General features: G+C 35.1%; 1 protein-coding gene across 1 annotated transcript in view; it reads right to left on the bottom strand.

The window, feature by feature from the left end:
• The window catches only part of LOC126880011 (fatty acid-binding protein, adipocyte), a 104,989-nt gene that overhangs the window by 68,806 nt on the left and 16,081 nt on the right, over nucleotides 1–20,102 (bottom strand). The gene's annotated exons all lie outside the window — the stretch shown is intronic.

Genomic DNA, 20,102 nt, shown 5'->3' with positions numbered 1-20,102 from the left:
AGAAAGAACAGACATATATTAAAAATATAGAAAATTACACACTAAAGAATCTTATATTTATAGAAAATCTATGTTTAATGATTAAACATGTTATCAATATTAGATAATGAAAACTAAACACGAAATCACTGAGTACTATCGCCATTATTATACAACATAATATTCTGAATACCTATATTATGAAACTGTGCTTATTGGGACCGTGTAAGTTCGGAAAAGCGACACCTGGTTTCATAGCTGGGCAACATTTATCGCACTTTTTATTATATTGGCCAATCATATTGGTCCTGGTTACTGGACAATTGTCAAGGCCATAGCCCAAAAAAATTATAAGAAGAAAAAGTAATATTAAGGTTATGTTATTAAAAGGTAGACAATTGTATGTAGTGAATAAAATTAATTATTAGAATGCACTACTACAAGCAAAATACAATTAATTAAATTCACTTTTATATAATAATTGCATATCATATCAATATGTGGAGCAACATATAATTTTTCTTCTTCATTGACAGTAGATATGAAATACACGTCAATTTGACAATTTCAATTGACAATATGAATTATTTAAGAAAGTTGCAAGATTTCTCCGCTATTCGCGCACGATCATTTCTCGTATCCCCTCCAAGTACTTGCACACGGCGAATAGCTGATAGGATAGATGAGACCAAAGAACTTTTAAATCAGCTCTAACTTTCCTCGCTAAACGGGGGATTGAAAATTAGTCCATGTGGTGAGACCGCTCCCGTCTGAAAAAAATTTCTGATTCGGTTTCTTTGTGGATTCCTATTTAAACAAATCTGAAGGGTGCCGGGCGGAATTTTTAGGCAGAAATTGTTTAAACAAATTTTTTAAACAAATACAAAAGATCATGTTTTTTGCTCTGGAACATATATTTTTAGATTTTTTGGGTCAATCTAAACAAGATATCTTGTAATTTTTCTCAGAAATTGATAGTTTTGGAGTTATAGGTGATTTAAAATCTGAAAAATGCGAAAATACGCATTTTCGAGGCTTAAAAACTCATATTTAAATTAGTATTTTTGAGGTTGCCAGATACTTAGATTAAAGACTGAACATTCAGCTTCAAGATTCTGAAGAGTGATCGCGTCTAACTTTAATTTATACCGTTGTTTTTTAATTGTTAAATATGCTTGTTTATCCGATTTTTTTGCCGGTGCGGCGCGATCCATTTCAAAAATCTCCCATTTTCATCCGAAAAATATTTTTTCGGACATCTTGGATAATAAAGCACCCTATGTAACGCACAGCTGAATGTGGCCGAATTTTTATGTTTGTCCGTCACAGTGTTGCCATGCTGTTTTCTATATATTTCTTTCATAATTTCAATCAATGTTAAATGTACCTACAAGAATAATAGAATGATAACGTTTACTTCTCCGTCATTATATTAGGTAAAATGACAAATGAGGTGTCAAATGAAAGCTTATAATCCAAAGATAGAGCTAAATGTGAGAAATTAGACCTAGATTGTCTGTCCCTCAAAAAATAAGCGTTATATTGGGGATTTCTAATGTTGACATTAAAAGTTGCACTATTTTTTTTCTATAAAACATTTTGATCTTAAACTTACCAGAAAACTTCTTTGTACTCTTTACTTTAAAATAAACGTGATTGAGAAGCTAAATTTTAAACTTCGTCACACAACTTTTGCGATTAAACTTTGCAATGCACAAATCCGCACCTTTTTCTTTGAAAAATTCATAACCTTTATCATGATAAGAATAAAAACTTGAGGCAGATACCTTTATCTTCAGAAATGTTACAGTTATATAGTGTAAACATTTCAGAAAAAAATATTAAAATGGAACAGCGTTGTAGCGAGGTAAACGCAAAAAACATGATTTCTTTTTTTTTATTTTTAGGTTAAAATTGCGATTTTGACAATGTTTCCCCCCATAAAATTCAACATAAACTTCATTTTCGTCTTCAGCACCCTCGAAAATATAAAGTATGAATAAAATTAGCCATTCATCCCTCTGTGGTCAGTATCTCGAAAACTAAGCGCTTTTTTGAGGGTGTCACGCTCGTGTATAATATCACAAAAATTGTAACGTGATAATATGAAAAAATAGAGGATACGGCAACGATGTCACAAGTGATGGTCGGATCGAACGCCAAAATCTACACAGACATATTAGGGTGCTTTAATATCCAAGATGTCCATTTTTTCTAGATTCTTTGGGACATTCTAAATAAAATAGGTTTCTTGACATTTTTCTCAAAAATAGTTTTTAAGTTATAAGCGATTGAATATTCGAAAAATGACAAAAAACGCACTTTCGGATTTTAAATCGCTTATAACTTTAAAACTATTAACTTTTGAGAAAAATGTCAAGAAACTTATTTTATTTACAATGTTCCAAAGAATCTAGAAAACATATTTTTCGGAGGAAAATAGGAGATTTTTGAAACGGAGCGCGCCGCACCGGCAAAAAAGTCGGATAAACACGCATATTTAACAATTAAAAAACAACGGTATAAATTAAAGTTAGACACGATCACTCTTCAGAATCTGGAAGCTGAATATTTAGCCTTCCATTTAAGTATCTGGAAACCTCAAAAATACTAATTTGAATATGAGTTTTTAAGTCTCGAAAATGCGTATTTTCGCATTTTTTAGATTTTAAATCGCCTATAACTCGAAAACTATCAATTTTTGAGAAAATTTACAAGATACCTTTCTTGTTCGGAATCACCGACAAAATTCAAAAATATATGTCTATCTATCTATCAGCGAGGTTCCTACAGCCTCTGCCGCTTCTCGCATTTCGACCGCCATCGTTTTCTGTCCATCCATTCGTCTTCTTTGATGGCTCTATCTTTCATGATGTGCCGTACATTTTCTTCCCAGGCAACTGAAGGTCTTCCCCTTCTTCTTCTTTGGTGTGGTATGTAATTTAAAGCTTTCTTTGGCCATCTATCTTCATTCATTCGTTTCACGTGACCATACCACACTAGTTGTCTAGTTTCTATTTTATCTCCACTGGAATATACATTATGTGTCCTCCTTCTAATATCTTCATTCCTGATGTGATCTTTTTTAGATATACCATACGCTCTCCTTAGATAATCCATTTCTACTACTTCTAATCTTTTCCTATCTTTTTTTGTCATCTGCCAAACTTCTGCCCCATAAGTCATAATAGGCTCTACCAAGGTACGATAGATTGTCAATTTCGTTTCTTGCCTTATATCTTTAGACCACAGTAGAGAGCTCAGAATGTTTACCGCTTTTTTGCCCTGCTGCGTTCTCTTTTCGATGTCTCTTTTGGTAGTGCCTTCTTTAGATATTATAGATCCGAGATATTTATATTCATTACATCTTTTCGTGGTTCTAATTTCTAACTCTGGATCTTCTTCATCATCCCCTATTTTAAGATACTCTGTCTTTGACATATTCATATTAAGGCCCCATTTTTCATATTCGTTCTTTAGTTTTCTAAACATGTAGTCCATGTCTTCCTCATCATTCGCTACGACTACCTGATCATCTGCAAAAAACAAAGTTGTTAGACATTTACCACTGCCTATGTCTATTCCCATTCCGGATACTTGTTTCCTCCACTGCTCTAGCGATGATTGAATATATATTTTAAATAAAGTCGGAGACAGACAACATCCTTGTTTAAGCCCCTTTGATATAGGGAATGATTCAGATATAAAGTTTCCTTCTTTAACGACACTTCTTGCATTTTTGTATATATTTGCGATAGCATCCACATACTCTCTACTGAGACCTACCTTCGTCAATGTTTGAAACAGTTTTTTTCAAAGGTACCGTATCGTATGCCTTCTCCAAATCTACAAACAATAGGTGGGTAGATAGATTCCTTGCCTTCCGTTTTTCTATTACCTGCTGCAGAACGAATATATTATCAGTGCACGATCTTCCTGCACGAAATCCACTTTGTTCTTCCATGTCTTCGTATTCTGATTATATTCTTTTCTTTATTATTCGACCGTACAACCTCCCTACTGAGCTGGTAACAGTTATTCCTCTATAATTAGAGCATATGCGTTTATCCCCTTTCTTGAATACTGAGCTGATGTATCCAACATTCCAATCATCAGGGATATTTTGTCCTTTTAAGCATTTATTAAATAGTTGAACCAACATCTCATGTAATATGTTTGGTCCGTACTTTACCAACTCAATTGGGATGTCTCCAGGTCCTAAATATATGTTCCGGAGCAAAAAAACGTGATGTTTTGTATTTGTTTAAAAAAATTGTTTAAACAATTTCTGCCCAAAAATTCCGCCCGGCATCCTTCAGATTTGTTAAAAGGGGACATTTTTGAATAGTAATCCACAAAGAAACCGAATCAGAAATTTTTCCAGACGGGAGCGGTCTCACCACATGGACTAAATTAAAATATCTAAAATCCAGGTGATGACAAATCTTGTAGTTAGCGAAGAGATATGCGTAGGCACAAGATCCATAGATCAGGTAATGGCCTATAAATACCTAGGTCATGAGACCCAAACAACTGGAAACATGCAAAGACGATACCTCTCCTGAAGCCAAGAAAAGATGGAAGAAGACCAGAAAGCTACAGACCAATCTCACTGCTGGAACCCTTAGGAAAAATCCTGGAAAAAATCATATTCAAGAGGCTCATCAAACACGCTGATAGAAGAAACATCATCCAAGAAGACCAATTCGGATTCAGAAAAGGAAGAAACTGTGAACTACAACTCGCAAGAGTTGTCAGCGACACCAAAATCAGGTTCAACAGAAAACAGTAAACAGGGATGGCAATACTGGACATCGAAAAGGCATATGACATGGTCTGGAAGAAAGCACTCATCTTCAAAATGGACAAGGCTAGATTACCACATTATATAGTTAATATTTGTGACACATATTTAACTAATAGAACTTTTCATGTTACAGCTGACAAAAAGATGTCCAGGATACAACAAATTCAAGAAGGGATGCCACAAGGCAGTATTTTATCTCCTATTTTATATAACATTTTTGTTTCAGACTTACCAACAGATGCAAGAACCAGTACAGCTTTGTATGCAGATGACACAGCAATCTACACTTCAGGCAAACAGGACAGAAGAATCATCCAAACATTAGAAAACCACCTAGAGAGGATTGCAGAATTCACGGATAAATGGAAAATCAAGATAAACGCGCAGAAGACACAGTTCACCATCTTTACGCAGCAACCCAACCCACCAGCGGCAGAACTAACGATGAGAGGAAACGTTATTCCAGCCACACCATCAGTGAAGTACCTAGGAGTCCACCTAGACAGAAAAATGAACTTCCATCTGCATACAAAGCAAATTAAGAAGAGAGCCACAGTCAGTAAAAAACTAATTCTGCCTTACATTTTCAGGTCATCACCACTATCGAAGAAGAAGAAGATCCAACTCTACCAAGCATACGTCAGGTCGACTATGCTTTATGCAGTCCCAATATGGAGTTCAACCGCCAACAGCAACTGGAAGAAACTAGAAGCAACAGAAACGTCATGCTACAGGATAATCGACGGTACAGCATGGCAGGACCGGGTGACGAATGCAACCATCCAAGAAAGGCTCCAGTACACACCACTGAGGGAGGTGGCCGAGAAAAGGACCCAGTACTTCTTCCACCAGGCCACAAGAAGACTCCTAAAGACCAGGAACATCCTCGAGAATAACAGGGCCCACAGGATGTTTCGAGAAACACATCGTCTGATCGACCATATGATCAGACAATAGCCAGGTGGTTGCAAACCGGTCAGGAAAGTAGGTACAGAGCCAAATAAAGTACCTACAGAAGAAGACGTCCAGGACACAACAAGAGAAGAACCAACACCGAGAGGATGAAGACCAAAGGAGATGGTGCAAATGCGGAACTTCTAAGAAGAAATAAAATATCTTAAGGTTGAAATGTACATATAAGTTAGGGCAATAAACGTTTTTATTTTTATTTTTATTTTATTTTTATTTTATTTTTATTTTATTTTTATTTTATTTTTATTTTATTTTTATTTTATTTTTTATTCGCATAGGAAAAGATAACCAAACCGTTGAGCTTCTCCGTCGTATAAGACTGACTTGTGCCGCCTTCGGCAAGCTAAACCATATTTTCAAATCGTGTGACATACCAATATGTCTTAAAAGAAAAACCTTTAATCAGTGTGTTTTACCAGTGTTGACTTACGGAGCGGAAACGTATTATGACAAAGAGAACATTGCAAAAGATCCGTGTGTCCAAAGGGGGATGGAAAGTGATATGTTGGGCGTTTCACTACGAGACTATTATAATGGTATTTGAGCAAAAAAGTTACTGCACGACTTCTTTCTTAGATGTGAGTCAAGCCTTTGATAAGGTTTGGCATGATGGTCTATTATTTAAATAAAAAAAAATCACTCCCCCAAAAACTGTACATTGTTATGGAATTCTACCTAAAAGAAAGACATTTTACTGTGAGGTACGTACAGACAACATGAGAAATCACATTGATAAAGGCAGGGGTACCACAGGGCAGTGCTCTTGGTCCACTTCTCTATCTTATGTACACAGCTGACCTTCCAGTAAGCAACCAAACAATGACAGCTTCCTTTCAAGATGATAAAACGACAATGGTCAAACACAAAGACTCAGTCATAGCTGCAAGAAGTCTCCAACAACATCTAGTGAAAATTCAGGATTGGACAAGAAACTGAAGAATCATAGTCAACGAAGTAAAATCAGTGTAGGTTACATTTACCAAATGCAGAAGTACAGTGCCACCTGTTACACTAAATGGACAAAATATGCCTCAATCTGACAGCGTCAAGTATTTAGGAATGCAGTTGGACAAACGACTGACCTGAATAAAACACATTTTCAACAAGAGAAAACAAAAAGACTAAGTTTTCACTCTAATGGCATATAAAACAACATAATGCTATTCTACATCCCACCAGAATGAAAACAATGGGAACCTTCTCTGGTTACACCTCCGAGGCTTCTACAATTTGCAAGCCATACGGATGCTGAGACTAAGGAAGATGAGGGAATTCTACAATTTACAATTCACGTCCCATCTGCTCAGCGCGGTAAAGTTCCAACGAGAATGGTTCCCTTCGTACTCCAATCAGAGTAAATGTAAATCAAAAATGAATAACCATTTTCAATTTCGTTGCAAAACGAAAATACAGCCGAACCATATTCTAGTCCGATCAGAAAGTGCAGCAAGTACCTCTACCGGTTTTGAAACTTATTAGTCTCTCATCAGGAGGCACATATGCTGCTCTCCCTGATCCAACCAAAACAAACCCCAGCGTGCAGTCCCGGATTGAAACGAACGAAATCGCATAGATGCCCTAGCGGCAACTGCTAGCAAAAAGACTAAGTTTTCACTCTAATGGCATATAAAACAACATAATGCTATTCTACATCCCACCAGAATGAAAACAATGGGAACCTTCTCTGGTTACACCTCCGAGGCTTCTACAATTTGCAAGCCATACTGATGCTGAGACTAAGGGAGATGAGGGAATTCTACAATTTACAATTCACATCCCATCTGCTCAGCGCGGTAAAGTTCCAACGAGAATGGTTCCCTTCGTACGCCAATCAGGGTAAATGTAAATAAAAAATGAATAACCATTTTCAATTTCGTTGCAAAACGAAAATACAGCCGAACCATATTCTAGTCCAATCAGAGAGTGCAGCAAGCACTTCTACCGGTTTCGAAACTTATTAGTCTCTCATCAGGAGGCACATATGCTGCTCTCCCTGATCCAACCAAAAGAAACCCCGTGCAGTCCCGGATTGCAACGAACGAAATGGCATAGATGCCCTAGCGGCAACTGCTAGCAAAAAGACTAACTTTTCACTCTAATGGCATATAAGACAACATAATGCTATTCTACATCCCACCAGAATGAAAACAATGGGAACCTTCTCTAGTTACACCTCCGAGGCTTCTACAATTTGCAAGCCATACGGATGCTGAGACTAAGGAAGATGAGGGAATTCTACAATTTACAATTGCCATTTCGTTCGTTGCAATCCGGGACTGCACGCTGGGGTTTGTTTTGGTTGGATCAGGGAGAGCAGTATATGCGCCTCCTGATGAGAGACTAATAAGTTTCGAAACCGGTAGAGGTGCTTGCTGCACTCTCTGATTGGACTAGAATACGGTTCGGCTGTATTTTTGTTTTGCAACGAAATTGAAAATGTTTATTCATTTTTGATTTACATTTACTCTGATTGGAGTACGAAGGGAACCATTCTCGTTGGAACTTTACCGCGCTGAGCAGATGGGACGTGAATTGTAAATTGTAGAATTCCCTCATCTTCCTTAGTCTCAGCATCCGTATGGCTTGCAAATTGTAGAAGCCTCGGAGGTGTAACCAGAGAAGGTTCCCATTGTTTTCATTCTGGTGGGATGTAGAATAGCATTATGTTGTTTTATATGCCATTAGAGTGAAAACTTAGTCTTTTTGCTAGCAGTTGCCGCTAGGGCATCTATGCCATTTCGTTCGTTTCAATCCGGGACTGCACGCTGGGGTTTGTTTTGGTTGGATCAGGGAGAGCAGCATATGTGCCTCCTGATGAGAGACTAATAAGTTTCGAAACCGGTAGAGGTGCTTGCTGCACACTCTAATTGGACTATAATATGGTTCGGCTGTATTTTCGTTTTGCAACGAAATTGAAAATGGTTATTCATTTTTAAAAGAAAACAACTTGTGTTGAATCTCAACAAATACTATTGGCTATTGAAAACGTAGTACGAAACGTAGTAAGGCTATTATAAAGTAGCCTTAAAACCAATATGGACCTATGGTGTACAACTATGGGGTACGGCCGCCAACTCAAACATAGATATTTTGGAACGCTTTCAGTCGAAGGCAGTACGGACCAGAACAAATGCACCTTAGTTAATACCAATCAAGAAAATCCGAGACGATCTCCAAGTAATCTCAGTTAAGGAAATAGTAAGTGAATACAGCAGCCACTATTCGGTAAAATTGGAAAACCACCCAATCTTGCGCTAAACCTGCTAGGCTAGATAATAGTGAGCAGACTGAAGAGGCACAAACCATTGAAGCTACCATATAGGTTCTAAGCAGCAGCAGTGAAATACTTGGCGTTAAAGGCACATTTCAATAATCAAAGAGACTAGTGGAGTTTTTGTTATCACTGGATAACAAATCCAAATTTATACATACATCCTTTTGTACAAACAAAAAACATGCTTGCAATTTTTATCTATTGATTGCATGTAGTAAATAAACTTTAATAAAAAAATTATAATGATAGTGACAAAATACTTTGAACCTCTTGAAAACTAAGGACCAACTGCCATAATAAAACAAATTTCAGAACGGTAGTATAGTTACCATGTAAGATTAACAGTGCATAGTACAAAAGTACTTATAGTCCAGCGACCGAAAGGTCTCCACCTCGAAATTTTTACAGAATGGATCGATTTTTTCTTGAAAATTTGAGATTAAGTAGTGGATAGTCCAAGGATCAAAATCTATATTATGCCGAAAGGGGCTTTTACCATGGGGGTGGTTGCCACCCCATCTCGGGGTGGCAACCACAAAAATTGGTAAAAAGATTAACTCTAAGCAAAAAATGTTCTATAGATTTTTTTGATAAAATAAATAGTTTTAGATTTATTCGCTATCGAAAGTGTTAGTTTTATATCGAAAACGTCAATGTTTTTACCCAGTTTTCTGCTAATAACTCAAAAATTATTAGTTTTATCAAAACAACTGTAATTAATAAAAATATACCTTTTGAAAAAATAAACCAAATGGTTTATTTTAATTTTCTTTAAGACTAATAGTAACCGAGCTATACTTTATTATAGGTTAGCTGTTCTTCGTCAAATGCCAAATTTTGTAGTTTCAAAGTTAAAAGACGGGAAAACTATGCATTTTTCGAGGATAACTAAAAAGGTCTATATTAAAAAAATAAAAAGGAAGTCTTTAACTCAAAAATTGAGTGACTTATGATGAAAAAAAAGTCAGTCCTTATTTTTTTCAGCGAGAAAGTAAGCGGAAAAAACCCCCTAATTGCCACCCTAAATAAAATTAGTCATTGGCCTTGTTCAGTCTTCTTTATTTATGTATTGTTAATAGATTCGAGAAGTTTAACTGGCTTTTAATGATTAGTTAAAAAACATGGAGTTAAAAGCGAATAACGAATTTTTGTAGTTTGGTAAAAATGCCCTTTTCTTCAGAATAGAAAGATTAGCATCAGAGATACGAAAACATACTTATATACGAAATTGTAGATTTGTACATTTGTAGATAATGTAAGTTAGCGGTGTTTTTTGTATTGTGTACGTTAGAAACTTATATACATTCATACATTGGTTCATACTCGACTCCTGGAACCATAGAATGCAAAAATACGTATATAATACATGTTTGTGTATGCGTGTATCCGTAAACTTTCGGCTCGACGAATCTACGCCCGCAGCGCTAGGTGAAAGTAGAAACATTGTTTATTTGTTTAAGTAATCATCTTTCTCATTTTGGAGGTGCTCGCCAGTATTTTTCAAATGTCTTTGTATATATTTTTTACAAATCATTAAATATAAGTATGTACTTATATAATAATGTATTTATGATGTATGTTACGTACTTATATATAATGTATCGAATGATTGAAAGATGTGTGTGGATTGGACATGTCTACTTGTTGAAGGACTTTGAACTAAAACAAAAAGTTACTATAAGAATTTTTACCATGCCAATCAATTATTGACAATAAATACACACTCCAGGGGATGCAAAGTTCTAAAAGTGTTTTCTTGTGGCATGTTTAAATTTAATAAATATGTCTATATTTACTTGTCTACATTTCTTGATTAACTATTTATGAATTTTCAAAGGGTTGAAATATTTAAAAATTATACTTAGGGCCGGTTATTCGAACGCTAATCAAAAATGGAATCAACTGATCATTATCAAATATTTAATTACTGTCACCAACTGTCAATCTCAACTTTGACTGGGTTGCTAAAAACAGAATTGATTACAATTATGAGATTAATTGATTAGTTAACCAATTATGTTAATAATTGTTATGTTAATTAATAATTAATAATTAATTAATCAATCAAGTATATAACTGATTACAACCAACTGATTGGCGAACGAACAACGGATTTTGTTATTTGATGGTTGTTAAGGGGACTTGATTATAATCAACTTCTTGATTAGCGTTCGAACAACCGGCCCTTAGAGCACCAAAAAATAATTATTTAATTCATCAAAGAGTTCGGAATGAGGGGTAGTTTTCACCCTTAAAAAATACATTTTTAAGGGTTGAAATTATATTAAGAATATCAAACCGTTATTACCTAAATCATCCGATTCAAGTCTTATCGTCCTTAAGCTTTTTTGAGCAAATTTGAGAAATTAGGGGTATTGTCACCCTTAAAAATGAACTTTTAAAGGGTTGAAATCGTTAATAATTATAATAAGTATTAGATAATAATATTTAATGCCTCTGAACAAATTTCACTTATCTTAAGCTTTTTTATAGATTTTGGCAATAAAGAGTAGTTTGCACCCTTAAAAAAATAAAAAGCGCCCTTTGGCACAATATACATTTTGAAGTAGAGGGTAAGGTGAACTTAATTCCAAATTTTCATGCAAATCGGTCCATTCTGTAAAAATTGCGAGGTTTTGTCCTGTTTTAAGCTTCATTTCTTGGACTATTATTTTTTGGAAAATTTTCCACGGAGACAGTTTATTTGTTTCTATTTTTAGTCCGTCCATTCTAATTATACTAAAATTTTGTTTTATGAGGTGACTGATAGATGACTATCTCTTACCAATGCAAATTATCTAAGTAATAATAAAACATTGTTTTTGATTTTGGTCATTAATATGTATGAGTGAACTTTATAACTACTGTACTTTTGACGAGCAAAGTCCAAAGATAACGTCCGCAAACACATTTTGAAATAAAAAGTGGTTTGTATTTTTCGTTTTTTTAAATAATGATAAAGTGCAGTAGGTACCTATACTAGACTTACTTAAAGATTGTTTCATGTAAATATATAAAATGCAGTAATTTTATGTTAAAATATGAATATGCAGACATAATGGTAGGGGAGCCCAAGCGGGGATTTTTGCGGTTACTCGAGTGCGTCAGATTATCACATGGGGAGAAAACTTGTACTCTGTATATGTACCTCTACCATATATTGGCTCTTAATACAGGGGAGTTCGTTAAGGGGGTCCGAAAAAAAATCAATCCTTAGGAAAACTCCAAATCGTCAGATTAATTAATTAAGATAAGGTAAGTTAAGTACATGCAAAACAGTGTATATTTCAAAAACCTGATGATTTGAGCAAGGGAATGTTTCACAAAAATAGTGAATATTTCGCGAAATGAACGTCAGATCGAAAAACTAAAAAATACGTGTTCAATATTTTTCAAAAATCTATCGATCGATACCAAACACTACTCCACATGGAGAGAAGTGGGGGTAAATTTAAAATTTTAAATATGAACCCCGTGATATTTCGTGAAATGAACGTCAGATCGAAAAACTGCAAAATGATTCAATAAAATTGTGTTTTAACTAGGAAAGTTTTGGGGTAGTTCAGATTTATTTCATTATATATGGATTTTGGGCTGCTGAATCCGAATATGAGGTTTGCGGACAAAATTTCTTGCCGGAACATTGAAAAAATCTCGAAAAAGGCGAAAAATTTCAGCTTTTTTTCCGTTTTTTTGCTCAAATCTCGAAAAGTATTAACTTTCAGTAAATGGTCTGTTAACAGAAATTAAAGTACTTAAAATTATCTACAAATATCACTATTTACTTTTTTTTTCAGACGAACCGTTCGGTCTAAAGTACAAGTTGAAAATTGCCAATTTTTAACGGTCTCGGCAAAACCCACTTTTTACATTCCAAAATTTTATTTTTTATTAGAATGCTGTCATTTGATAAATTTCTCCTAGTTTTCTGTACAAATATGGGCCATTCCACGAACATACGCCTGTTTTAGATTACTTCGACAACGAATATTTTACTGTGCAACATAAGAATTACGAAAGTAAATGGCGCTAATAATTATTCCAATAAACAACAATGTAATTTGCAATTTACTTTCATTCTTCTTATTTTGCACAGTAAAATATTCGTTATCGAAGTAATCCAAAACAGGCGTATGTTCGTGGAATAGGGTATAATAAATGTTAGTTCATAGGTATGGTTAGTCTCTTGTGACAGCTTCCATGAGTCCATTCCGTCCTAAGAGGCCGGGAATGTCTCTGCTTTTTCCTTAGAGCCACAGAAGATCAGGCAGATGGAGTCACAGTTTCAGTTGGTGTGAAGTGTGAACATTTCCTTCGGATCTGTTATCATGATTTCTGATAAACCTTGAGGTTTTGTCCTTTTAAAATGAATTAGTTGAACAGCTCCCCCTTCTTCTTCTTGTGCCACTCCTATCGGAGATTGGAAATCATCAAGGCTACCCTGACTTTGTTTACAGCTGACCTAAAAAGTTCATTAGTGGTGCAGCCAAACCACTCTCTCAAATTCCGCATCCACGACATTCTTCTACGGCCTGGATTCCGTTTTCCTTCTATTTTTCCTTGCATTATATTTTGAAGTAATGCGTATTTATGACCTCTCATCAGGTGACCCAAATACTCGAGTTTTCTTCGTTTTATCGTTAATAAAATTTCTGGGTCTCTTCCTATCCTTCGTATTACTTCAAGATTTGGGATTCTTTCAACCCAACTTATCTTCAGCATTCGACGGTAGCACCACATCTCGAAACTTTCAATATTTTTTATGTTGTTCTGTTTGAGAGTCCAGGCCTCTACACCGTATAATAGCGTGTTAAATACGTAGCCACTTAGCATTCTTAATCGTAGAGGGATGCTTATATCTCTGTTGCAGAAGAATTTTCTCATCTTTATAAAGGTGGCCCTGGCAATTTCGATACGTCTTTTTATTTCATTGTTTTGGTCTCCAGTTTCGTTTATTAAAGTTCCCAAGTATTTATAACTTGATACTTTTTCAATTTGAATGCCGTTTATACTAATATGTGCTGGTTGTGTCATGATTTTACTGAAGACCATATACTTGGTTTTTTTGATATTAATGTTTATGTCATAATTGTTGCAAGCAATATTTATGTTTGTAAGTAATCGTTGTAATTCTTCTACTGTTCTTGCAACTAGTACAGTGTCGTCTGCGTATCGAATATTATTTACAACCTCTCCATTGATTACGATTCCTTCATTTGCTTGCAAAAGGGCTTCCTGACAGATGCTTTCACTATATACATTAAATAGCAGTGGTGACAAAATGCATCCCTGTCTTACTCCTCTACGTATTTCTATTGCTTTTGATATCTCGTTTTCTATTTTGATGTTAGCTTTCTGATTCCAATATAAGTTGAGAATTATTCGCAGATCTTTATTATCTATGTCTTTTCTTTCAAGAATGTCTCTTAGCCGATCGTGGCATACTCTGTCAAACGCTTTTTCAAAATCGATAAAACATGCATGTACTTCTTGATTAACGTCTAGGCATCTTTGTGTAAGAACATTCAAACCGAAGAGAGCTTCTCGAGTACCTAGTCCTTTTCTGAACCCCATCTGTGTATTACTAATATCTGACTCCAACTTTTGATAAACTCGGTTGTGGATGATTTTTAGAAATATCTTTAGTAGATGGCTCATTAAAGATATTGTTCGATGTTCTGAACATTCTTTTGCATTGGATTTCTTTGGCAGTGTAACGAATGTAGACAGCAGCCACTCTTGAGGTATAATACCAGTATTGTGTACTGTGTTAAATAAGTGCAATATTATACCTATTGATTCATCATTCAAGAGCTTTAGTAATTCAGTAGGAACCTCATCGGGTCCATTTGCCTTTCCAGTTTTGGAATTTCTAAGTGCCATTTCTACTTCACATTTTAGGCAACAGCTCCCTGACTTCCATAAACCTCAGGCACGGGTTTCTGTTTTATCCGAGGAATGGATTGCTTAGGAGCTACTGCATGTTTTGGTGCAATACAAGAAATGCCACATATGACGTGAAAAGTGTGGTATTTGTCGATTTTATGTATGTTAAAATCAGCGTTATCGTACACCTGCTGTGTAAAGCACGGCAGGTCAATTTTCTGCCGATCGTCTGCGAATGCTGAAAATCCCAAAGAGGAAACAACATCAACCTATTTTCTTGAGCCGTACTTTTTGTAGAGAAAACTGCCAACCTTGCAAGGAATAGTGAGATCAACTATCTGGGCCTTACTGCCGCTACAAGACTTTGAGCAAGCGCGTTGCTTATCTGGAAGTGTCAGCAATCGCAGGCGATCCGCAGAAAATTGACCAGCCGTGCTTTACACAACAGGTGTACGAAAACGCTGATTTTAACCCTTTCTATGCCAGGCGTTAATTTGCATGTTGGTCCCTCAATCCCAAAGGTTTTTTCATGCTTAGAGTCCCATTGCCATATATATACGCAATGCCATCGCATATAAATAAACAAATAAATGACCAAAACATGTTTTTCAATGAGTTTTTTTTAACCAACTTGAACGTTTTCTTTTCAAAAGTACTCATCAGAGAGCAAAACCAACTTGAAAAATGTAACTAACTTAAAAAATAATGTAATGTAAATTAACATTAAAAGTTTTCTTTTGTGTGGTACTCCTCAAAACATGACACGTAAAGGCTGACTCCGCATCTTGCACACATGTATCTCGATTCGCTTCGTTTTTTTTGTCTTCTCTGTGGCTACAAACGCTTCACCTTCTAGCAGCTACCTATAAGCGTTGCCACCAGTGCTACAATATAGCATATTATATCTAAAATATGTGAACAAATACGGCAATGGGTCCGCATGACCTGTCTTAGGTGCCAACATTTTGAGGCTTTGGGAACAATAATCTAGCATTTTCGGACATATTTCTACGGCATTGGGACACCAATGAGTCTAAAATTTTATCAACGCATATTTTCGGCTTTGGTAAATTGAGACCATAACACCTTGCACGTATACGGCGGCTGAGAATAAAGACCCACTTTGTCAAAAACATATATATGCAACGTTGGGACAGAAAGGGTTAACGTACACACAATCGACGGATACGACACTTTTTACGTCATGGGCGGCATTTCTTGTAGTGCACCAAAACATGCAATAGCTCCTAACCAATTCATTCCTCGGCTAAAAACTAAACCCGCACCTGAGGTTTATGGAAGTCAGAGAGCTGTTCAACTAATAACTACAGTAGAACCCGCTTATTGGAATAGCCTTTGTGCCAAGCAGAAGTATTCCTATAACCGGGATATTCTAATAACCGATCATTGGTGGCTGGTAAAATCGTTTCGGGACCTGCAATTTCTATTCCTTAAACCGGGATATTCTTTTAAGCGGTATTTTAATAAGCGGGTTAGACTGTAATACATTTTGAAAGGACAAAACCTCAAGGTTTATCAGAAATTAAGATCCGAAGGGAATGTTCACACCAACTGAAACTGTGACTTCATCTGTGCCTGATCTTCTGTGGCTCTAAGGGAAAAGCAGAGACATTCTCGGTATTTTAGGATGGAATGGATTCATGGAAGCTGTGAGATGAGGCATACCATATTCATATTATGAACTAACATTTATTATTTGTACAGAAAACTAGGAGAAATTTATCAAATGATAGCATTCTAATTAAAACAAAGTTTTGCAATGTAAAAAGTAGGTTTTGCCGAGACCGTTAAAAATAGGCAATTTTCAACTTGCACTTTAGACCGAACGGTTCGTCTGAAAAAAAAGTAAATAGTGATATCTGTAGATAATTTTATGTACTTTAATTTCTGTTAACAGATCATTTACTAACAGTTAATAGTTCTCGAGATTTGAGCAAAAAAGCGGAAAATAGCTGAAACTTTTCGATTTTCTCGCGATTTTTTCTATGTTCCGCCAGGAAATTTTGTCCGCAAACCTCATATTCGGATTTAGCAACCCAAAATCCATATATAATGAAAGAAATCAGAACTACCCCAAAACTTTCTTAGTCCAGGGCGGATCTGTTTTGAGATGGACGTTGAGAGGTGACTCAAATTTTTTTGCAGAAATTGCTTGAAAATAAATCAAATAATAATATTTGAGTTATCCTCCCTCTCAAAAAGGTCCGGAACATTGTTTAAATAATCAAAATGTCAAGAATTGGAGGAAAAATTCGACTTTTTCCTTCGTTTTTTGATTATAACTTTAAAAGTATTCATTTCCGAGAAAAGTTGTACTGACATAAAAGTTGCGTAATTTAATTTACTACAACATAGAATTGGTTAAAACTTTAAAAAATAGTCACCCTAGTTGCAAAATAGCAATAATTGCGATAAAACCATACAAAAACAAGTATTCGCATTTTACGTTTTTCAACCATTTATGCTACACTTAGGACCTTCATATTTAACCCAGAAAAACTTTATGATACAGTAAAACAATACTGTAAATTTCATTAAGATCGGTTCAATAGATTTTGCAAAATAAATTTTGCAATACAGCTTTCGCAAAAAAAATTCATTTTTTCAAAATGTTACAGGACTGAAAATAAAGCAGATAGCAAGTTGAATTTTTTTTTGCTTATAGAAGTGTACTGTATCTTTCATTTGCAATTTTCAAAATTAAAATCGATTAATTACCACGGCGTCAGAAATTTTTTGAAATAAACAATAATTTTTGGTGCTACGCGCAGGACAGCGGTGTTCGATTCACACAGGTTGATTTCCACCAAAATTTCTTCCAATCTTTATCTAATATATTATTTTCTTACTCTATATTTTGTTGTATTTTAATTTTTTAATTCCACAAAAATCAAACTAATTTTATTATTGTTTGTGAAATATTGTTTAAACAATTGCATATGTTTAAAAATAATAAACTTTTATTATTTAAGTTAAAATATATGAACAAAGAAAGTTTTTGCTAATAAAAGTGTTATTTCAAAGGATAGAGTAATCATTATCAAAGGTCATTGGAATGCCCAATCATAGCAACCTATCCGCTGTCCTGCGTGTAGCACCAATAATTAATGTTTATTTAAAAAAATTCCTGACGCCGTGGTGTTAAGCGATTTTAATTTTGCAAAATTGAAAATGAAAGGTACAGTGCACTTCTATATGCAAAAAAAATTTCAACTTGCTATCTGCTTTATTTTCAGTCCTGTAACATTTTGAAAAAATGCATTTTTTTTTACGAAAGCTGGATTGCAAAATTTATTTTGCAAAATCTATTGAACCGATTTTAATGAAACTTACAGTATTGTTTTACTGAATCATAAAATTTTTCAGGGTGAAATATGAAGGCCCGAAGTGTAGCATAAATGGTTGAAAAACGTAAAATGCGAATACTTGTTTTTGTATGTTTTTTTCACAATTATTGCTATTTTGCAACAAGGGTGACTATTTCTTAAATTTTTAACCAATTCTATATTGTAGGAAATTTAATTGCGCAACTTTTATGTCAGTACAACTTTTCTCGGAAATGAATACTTTTAAAGTTATAATCAAAAAACCAAGAAAAAAATCGAATTTTTCCTTAATTTTTTGACATTTTGATTATTTAAACAATGTTCCGGACCTTTTTGAGAGGGAGGATAACTCAAATATTATTATTTGAGTTATTTTCAAGCAATTTCTGCAAAAAAATTTGAGTCACCTCTCAACGTCCAAATGTACTAATATTTTTACAGATGCGCCCTGGTCTATCTTACCAAGGATCTCGTAGAGTACAAATTGACTGAATCAAAATACACACGTATTCAATATTTTTGAAAAATCTATCGAATGGAACCAAATACGGCCCCTACGGAGTTGGGGTGGGGGTTACTTTAAAGTCTTAAATAGGAGCCTCAATTTTTATTGCAGATTTCGATTTTTGACGTAAAAATAAGCAACTTTTATTCGAGGCATTTTTTCGAATTATGGATAGATGGCGCTATAATTGGAAAAATCCAAATCCCAAATCGTGATTTACAAAGTCTATACATCATTGTAAATCATGATTCGGGAGTGCTCCTCGTAACATTCAACGTGTCTTGGTTTGTTTATTTCTAGTGTATCTTTGTTGTGATTTTAGTATAGGTGTATGTGTTTCAATGCATGTTTACTTTATGTACTACTTTTATATATATATATATATATATATATATATATATATATATATATATATATATATATATATATATATATATATATATACGGGGTGTCATATCGGCTGACGCCGCATCCCCACACCTAACCGCCATCTATTTCTATCCTGGGCATCTTCCTCTTCCAAATCTCGGTGTTCCATGGCCTTCCTTATCGTGTCATTCCAGGATAGTCTTGGTCTTCCCCTTTTCTTCCTACCTGGGGGTTTCCATTTCAGGAGTTTCTTTGGCCATCGTTGGTCGTCCATTCTAAGTAAGTGACCGAACCATTTTAGGCTTCTTCTCTCGAGCCTGTCTACCGCTGTATCGTGTGCCTGCATCCTTCTTCTTATTTCTTCGTTACGTATTCTGTCCAATCGGGAAATTCCAGCACTTCTACGTATGTAGTCCATTTCCACAGCATTGATCCTTCTTCTGGACTCTGCTGTTAATGTCCAGACTTCGCTTCCATACATAAGTACCGATTCCACAAATGTCTTCCCTATTCTAAATTTTGTAGTTCTGGATATATTTTTATCCCACCACACGGAATTCAAGCAACCTACTACCTTCCTACTTTGTTCAACTCGCCTTTGAATTTCTTTGTTGCCTAGGCCTTCTCTGTTTATTACAGCTCCCAGATATTTGAATTCTTCAACCTGTTTAATTGATGTGTTCTCTGTTATTAGGATTTCAAAGTGGGCGTCAGAATTCACGACTAGATATTCTGTTTTTTCTATATTTATATTTAATCCCCATTTTTTGTAGGTTGAATACAGGCGGGTTAACATGAATTCCATGTCATACGAATCTTGTGCCAGTACTGCTTGATCGTCAGCAAAGTGGATGTTAAACAGGCAGTCATCTCCGATCATGATTCCCATTAGTCCACAACTTCTTTTCCATTCTTTTAAAGCGACTTACAAGTATATGTTAAATAGCAACGGTGATAAGCTAC

The sequence above is a fragment of the Diabrotica virgifera genome, chromosome 2 (assembly GCF_917563875.1).
Source record: "Diabrotica virgifera virgifera chromosome 2, PGI_DIABVI_V3a".
NCBI lineage: Eukaryota > Metazoa > Arthropoda > Insecta > Coleoptera > Chrysomelidae > Diabrotica > Diabrotica virgifera.
The sequence above is the reverse complement of the archived record's forward strand: the minus strand, read 5'-3'. Positions and strand labels throughout refer to the sequence as shown.